General features: G+C 33.7%; 1 pseudogene; it reads right to left on the reverse strand.

The window, feature by feature from the left end:
* Positions 1-5,752: 5,752 nt before the first annotated feature.
* LOC124527285 (coiled-coil domain-containing protein 34-like) lies at positions 5,753-6,885 on the reverse strand (annotated as a pseudogene).
* Positions 6,886-7,343: the final 458 nt, after the last annotated feature.

Below are 7,343 nucleotides of genomic sequence, written 5' to 3' on the forward strand. Positions count from 1 at the left end.
GGAAACCAATTTGACAATAAATTTCATATATTAAAAAAAAAAAGTGTCCTAAAGTTAAAGAATAGCAATATATACAAGTTAATATATGGTAAAAACCTAAAGTGTATAAAAGACAAACCTATGGAGTTGAAAAACTTAAAGGCTAATTAAATAGTATGCTAGCTATGGCTATCTCTTAATAGTTAGGTTACTGAAAAATGTCATATTCTTTAAATTTTTTATAAAGAGGGATTATAGTTAAAATTGTGAAATAATGTACATGCTTCCAAAGTATGGTTTCATTTTCTAAGTCAGTCAGAGAAAGACAAATACCATATGATTTCAAATACCATATGAATATGTGGGATTTAAGAAATAAAACATGCAAAGAGAAAAAAAAGAGAGGGAGAGGCAAACCAAGAAACAGACTCTTAACTATAGAGAACTGATGGTTAGCAGAGGGGAGGTGGTGGGGGGATGGGTTCCATGGCTGATGGGGATTAAGGAGGGCACTTGTGATGAGCATTGGGTGATGTATGTAATTATTAAATTCCTATATTATACACCTGAAACTAATATTTCACTGCATGTTAAATGAAATTTAAATAAAAACGTTTTTAAAGAAGATAACTTGATCCTAGAAAAATCAGAAAAACGATCAGCACAGAGAGAGCACAAAAATACAATTGTCAAAAAACAAAACAAAAAAAAAACCAAAAAAAAAACCCAAAAAACAAAAAACGACACCACAATTGTCATTTTCTAACAAAAGTAAATAGTTGTGTAAATGCAAAGACAATTTACTGGATCAGAGTGTTAAATATTACTGGTTTATTATAATTTATATATAAAGCCTTTCATTGATTTTCATAGATTTCTGTTGTATACAACTACACTGGTGAAAATAATTCCATAAAAGAAATCCTTGCAGATGCGAATGAGATTATTTTTGACAGAAAAGTGAAAGCTAAATTTTCTTAATAATACTCTAACAGTACCAACCATCACCCTCTCACCTCTATTAGGAAGAAGATTTTCATGAATTTTCTGACATTTTCAGAATATTTTAGAGTTATTCCACTGAGATAGAGAATAAAGAATTGGCAAATACTTTGTTAGCAAAATGAGTCCAGGGTATATATTCTGTGAAACAGAGTCTAAGACATAAAGCTTGTGTATTTAATTGAAGCAGGAAATAACTACAGATTCCTCCTTTCCCTTTGCTATGGGATTTTCCTGCTGCTTTTCTTAGCAAGGGATGGAGGTTATCTCTCCACCTTGCAGCATCAGCATTGGTCTTGTAAGTTGTGTTGACTGACAAAATGTAGTGGACATGCATTGAGGGAATTCAGATGCTAGGCCTGAAGAGGACTGGAAGTTTCTACTCTCACCCTCTTGGCAAGTGGTTCTCAAGATGCCATGCAAATAATCCCTGTGCACTGGATTGAAGGATTATAGACCACATGAAGGACCATCTTTGCTGAGCTCCTCTAGAGCTACCATCAGACTGCCTATTGATAGACAACAACCAACATCAGACATCTAAGTTTATCTTAGAACACCCAGCATCATAGAGTCACAAGATGACTATGGCTTACCAGTGACCCACGGCACAACTTCCAAAAGAGCTGCCCATCTGAGCCCATTCCACAGGGCTGACATACAAGATAATGAGTAAATAAATTGGTTTTTTAAAGCCTTAGGGTTTTGTGTTAATTTGCAATACAGGAAAGGATAACTGGTATATCTCCAAGACATCTGGCTTCTGAAATAAAATTAAATCTGTTCAGGAGACCCTGATAAAGTCTTTTTGAATAATAGGTAAAAATAAAAAGTAAGTAATATACATTGGTACATGACGTGATAAACATTTTACATTTATTGCCTCTAATAATCCTCAAAGTAATAAACATAGTACTTTTCTTATCTCTGCTTTATAGATATTGAAACATCAAGAGAGATTTAAAATGTTGTCCAAAGTTTCCACAATTAGAAAAATGTACAAATGAATTCAAACCTAGATCTAACTTTTAAGGCAATATTCTTAACTAGTACACATATCTGTATCTTGTAACTTGTTCCTATCTTTTCATAATTTCCAATAACAGTGCCCATGTCAAGGAGTAAAAATATTGAAACTTGGAATAACACTATAATTTAATATGATAAACCAAATAACAATGCTGTAAAATAACTTTTTTGTATTTTTTTCTCTATCTACTCACACCAAGAATAGAACGCCTTGCTGGCAGAAGCTTAGTAATTATGTCTGTAGGCTGTTTTATGTGCCTAACAGAATACATCATTACATAAAGAACAACTGTTTATGTTTAGCTGGTCAGGGAATAGGAATGGCAGTAACTGAGACATTCTCAGAAATATAACATCGTATAGTAATGAGTTACATTCACTGAGTCATCAGGAAGCTCTCACAAAGAGAAGTAAAAATTATATGATAGCAAGTATCAGGTTAGGTCAAGAGAGGACATAATTTAAAACACAAGCCAACATGCTTCCTTACTATGATAATAACACATGTGGAAATGAATCAAAGGCCAAGTAGACACATTCAAATATACATTTCAAATATACATTATCAGATAAATATAACAGGCATATTGAAAAACATAAAACATAGCACATCCCCTTTTATTTTTGAATGTTCACAGAAGAATCAGCATGCATCTTATGCATTTCTCAAGTGCACATACTGACAAAAAGAAATGAAATGTTGCTTCTCAGGAGGAGGATCTGGTCTTTTTGAATATTTCTATTTCCAAGATTAAATGACAAAATTTAGTAAAACAATATTAAAAGACTTACCAAGAAAGATTTGCGATCTATGAATTTACAACTTTAGTAAATGGCATTTTAAGAAACATTTGAATCATCCTCTTTTAATGCTCTAAAATAGCATACAATTATGGTAAAACATGACCCATTTCTTTCTCCTTGTATGTGTACACATATAAATAAATGCATGTATTTTGTCTACACAATATATATACATAACTCTATACATGTATAATTATATATACAATTGTATTTTATTTCTATATACCACCAACAAATATCAATACTTAAAAACAGATTATAAATATATGCAAAAATATAGAATTTTAAATAGTAAATATACCACCAAAACAGGAAAGATGACAAATAGAGACATACACCATGTTCAAGAATTGGACAACAATACTACTAAGATGTCAGTTTTCCCCGAATTTACCTATGGATTAAAAGCAACCCTAATAAACATTCCAGAAAGCTTTTCTAAAATAAATAAGAAGGGTGTCTAAGTGGCTCAGTCAGTTAAGCATTCGACTCTTGGTTTTGGCTCAGGGTCATGATCTCACAGTTCGTGAGATGGAGCCCCTCGCTGGGCTCTGCACTGACAGCACAGAACCTGCCTGAGATTCTCGCTCTCCCTCTCTCTCTCTGCCCCTCCCCGGACTCATGCACTCTCTCTCTTTCTCAAAATGAATAAACATTTAAAATAACTAAGAAAAGTTGCTTCCTAAATTTATATGAATATACAATGAAAACAGAATAGTTTAATTTACAAAAACAAAACATTGGAACACACAACAAAAGACAAATCAGAATGGTTAATGAAAAAAGACTGATACACTACATATTGTTTTTAATTTTCTTATGTTTATTCATTTTTGAGACACAGAGACAGAGTGAGAATGGGGGGAGGGGCAGAGAGAAAGGGAGACAGAATCTGCAGCAGGCTCCAGGCTCTAAGCTGTTAGCACAGAGCCTGATGTGGGCCTAGAATTCATGACCTGTGAAATCATGACCTGAGCCAAAGTTGGACGCTCAACCGACTGAGCCACCCAGGCACCCTGATGCACTAAATATTAATGAGAAAGTAGAGTCCAGAATTCTTATGCATTGCTAATTGGTATATAAAATACTACAGATACTTCGGAAATAAGTTTTCAGTTGAATGAAATATATTCTCATCTTAGTTTAGTTGTCTTTCTTCTACAAAAAAGATTTACAAAAGAATACTGATTACAGCTTTTTTCTTTTTCTTTTTTCTAAAGAGAACAAATCTGTAAAAAAAAAGAAATGTTGAACAGTGTGATATGTACAGCAAAAAATATATAAGGAAAAATACTGGTTTAAAGGTTCCTGAAAATATCAAATTTGTCCTTTTATTCCATCAAAATATTAAATGACATATTGGGATATGATTTGTAAGCTGTTAAAAATGTTTTTAGGTGAAGCTATCAGGTAAAAATTCATGAGTCCTTGCGTAAAACAATATTGGAGAGAATAATGGGAGCTACTCTGAATGCCATCCTGGGGTTTGAATTTACTAGTCCGGCCACAGAAGTATAGAGAGGTTACTCAGTGCTAGGCTTATTATTTTCTCCCCTCAAAAGATATTGCATTTTAACTTTAGGTCACTGACCCTCTTATTGTACCTTTCATTTTTATTTCCATTGAAGAACAGAATAGGAAACATTAACTTGCAATTTTCTCTAGAGAGATTTTGTTTTTCATGTGTATGCAGTATCTTTTAAAGTGGAATACTAAAGAGACTCTTAAATACTGAGAACAAACTGAGGGTTGATGGGGGTGAGGGAGAGGGGAAAGTGGGTGATGGGCATTGAGGAGGGCACCTGTTGGGATGAGCACTGGGTGTTGTATGGAAACCAATTTGACAGCAAATTATATTTAATATAAATAAATAAATAAATAAATAAATAAATAAAGTGGAATACTGAAAGTGTCAACAATGTCTCAACTAATTATATGTGGGTAATTAAGTAATTTACACTTTCACAATTAAAAAAAAATCTAAGCATTAGATTTCTCATGGCCTTTTACAGACCAATTCAATTGGTAGGAACTGAACTTCAATATTCACTAATATAAACACTGCTTTAAGTAAACCTGAATGTTCACAGCAGCATAACTACAACAGGAATATAATTATTTCAACACTTTCTAGCAGGGAAATAACAAAATACTTGAATATTATTATAGTGAAATAATGAAATGTTGTGCAGTCTCAAAATAATAAAAGTTAAAATCCTGAAATAACTTATTTTTTCTATCAATACTGAAAATAAAAATAAGGATATCAATGATTAAGATTAATAGTAATATTCTGTGTGACAGATTTCTGTTCCTTGTGTAGGGAACAATAGTTTACTAATTACTTTTTATCTTACCTACAAAGGCTTATAACTGTCAATTGCAAAAGATTTCAAGGGTGACCTAAATAGTCATTAAAGATAATACTTAGGTCAAATGAATGAGTGAAAATTTGCAGAGAGAACAGAATTATCTCAATTTTGTTGTGTCAAATTTCAGAGTGAATACAGTATGTGAAAAAATGAATTTGTATTATTAAGTAGAACATTTAATAAAACACTATTATACAACATTCAATAAAGCATGTATGTATGTATTTAAACACGTATCTCTTCATAGTCAGTGGTTTCTTTTTTTAACACAATATAAATTGTTGGTTTTATTAGTATCATAGTATAGTTTTAATGCAAACTACATATAAACACAATTGTTATTCACACACTTATCCTGTGAAACAATATGTGAAGATCAACCTTAAAGCACTTACAAAAATGAAGATATATAAAATATCTTCCTAAATTAAGTCCAAGGACAACATACACAAAGCAAAAATTTGAACTCGTCAGTAATCACATCGAATATGGACAGGCTGACTGAGCAGGGAAAAATGATTCTAATTTTAAAATTACATAGTTCCAGGTAAAATCATGCAATGCCACTATTTTTGTGTGCTGCACAGACTCCCAAGGCAAACACTGCTTCCGGCTTTCTGAACCACCAGAGACAATGACCCACCTGACCGACTTATCATAGTCCTTTTAGTCTTCTTTCCTGATAGGTCCTTAGGTTCCTTGGAAGGAGGCATATGGATGGGTGTCTTTGGAATCGGATTATAAAAAGCTCACTCTGGATCAGAATTTCCACAGTGAAACTCTGTAAGATTTCCATCGGCATAGCCACAGCTGTTTGCAGCTGGACAAGGTTTATTTTTTTGCATTTTCCAATCATTCCTTAAACTTTTTTTCTGCTATTTCCTTTTTTTCTGTGTAATTCAGCTTGCCTTGTTTTTTCTTTTAGCCTTTTCTTCTTTCTTCTCACATCCTTCAGCATTTGTTTTCTTTAATCATTCTTGATATTTTTCTTTGCCTTTTCTTGAAAATGTTCTTTCCCCAGTTCTTCTGCTGCGTTTTTCTCCATTTCATTAATTTTTTTGGTTCCCTTTCTTTTTGGTTCTGTTCATTCTGAACCCATTCTCTATGCTTTTCTTCAGCAATTACTTTTCTTTTTCAACGTTCTTCAATTTCTTTTCTTTTCTTTCTTTTTTTTTTTTTCTAGCAGCTAATTTAATTCCTCCAGTGCTTTCTGTCGCAGATGGTCTCGTTCCTCTTTTTCTTTGCCAATGAACCACAGTTCCCATGGTGTCAGGAGGCTTGCTGGCAGGTGCACCTGTTTCTGTTCTTCTCGGTTGTCGTCTGACTCAACCACACTGGCATACCGCTGTAACTCCACTCCTTTCAGGCTCGCCACCTTAGCCTTTGAATCATGAGCATCTTCATCCAGGTCTTCCTCATCCACCCTGTCACCATTGTTGTAGTCAAAAGGGAAGCTCTGGTGGCGAAGGGGAGACAGCGACATGGTGGAATCACTCAGCTCAGTAGCGGTGAGCAGACCATCACCATCTTCAGCCCTGCACCCGGCACTGCTGTAAGGACCTGGGCCTGTAGCAACCAAGGACCACATATCCGTCGGGGGCAAATCAGCCCCCACAGCCTGGCTGCCGACATCTGGCCCATCCAAACAGGCGGGCAGTGGTCTCTTAATTAGAGTGGTAGGTAGATTTCTCACAGCCATGACTTGATAAAATTGTCACAGTAGGTCATCCAAATGTGTTTGAACATACATTTTAGATTTTATTTTTAGTGTTTATCCTTCTCTTTTTCCTTTGAACATCTAAAATTCACATGTCACATAACTTCTGGAATTCAACCATCTTTTTGTTGCCAATCAAAATGAGGTTTTATTTCTCTCTATTCTCCCCATTGCCTAGTTCTCACTTTCAGTATAGGTTATCTAGAATTTTAAGCCAAAATTAGAACTTATAATAATACTGCAATATCAACTTTTGACAGTAATTCTTACATTTAATAAAAAATTGATTAAGACATATTTCAATATTATGTCTTACATTCTCACACTACCTTCCTGGATTTGTTACCATTCTTGTTTTTCTGGGTCTAATTTTTGAGTTGTTAATTTTTTAGGGCTAGTTATAATCTAACTTCTTGTGTTATAAAAATTAAATTATTTTA

The sequence above is a fragment of the Lynx rufus genome, unplaced genomic scaffold (assembly GCF_022079265.1).
Source record: "Lynx rufus isolate CCGP_SWC_20201006 ecotype Redwood Valley unplaced genomic scaffold, mLynRuf1.p SCAF_5, whole genome shotgun sequence".
In the NCBI taxonomy this organism is placed as follows: domain Eukaryota; kingdom Metazoa; phylum Chordata; class Mammalia; order Carnivora; family Felidae; genus Lynx; species Lynx rufus.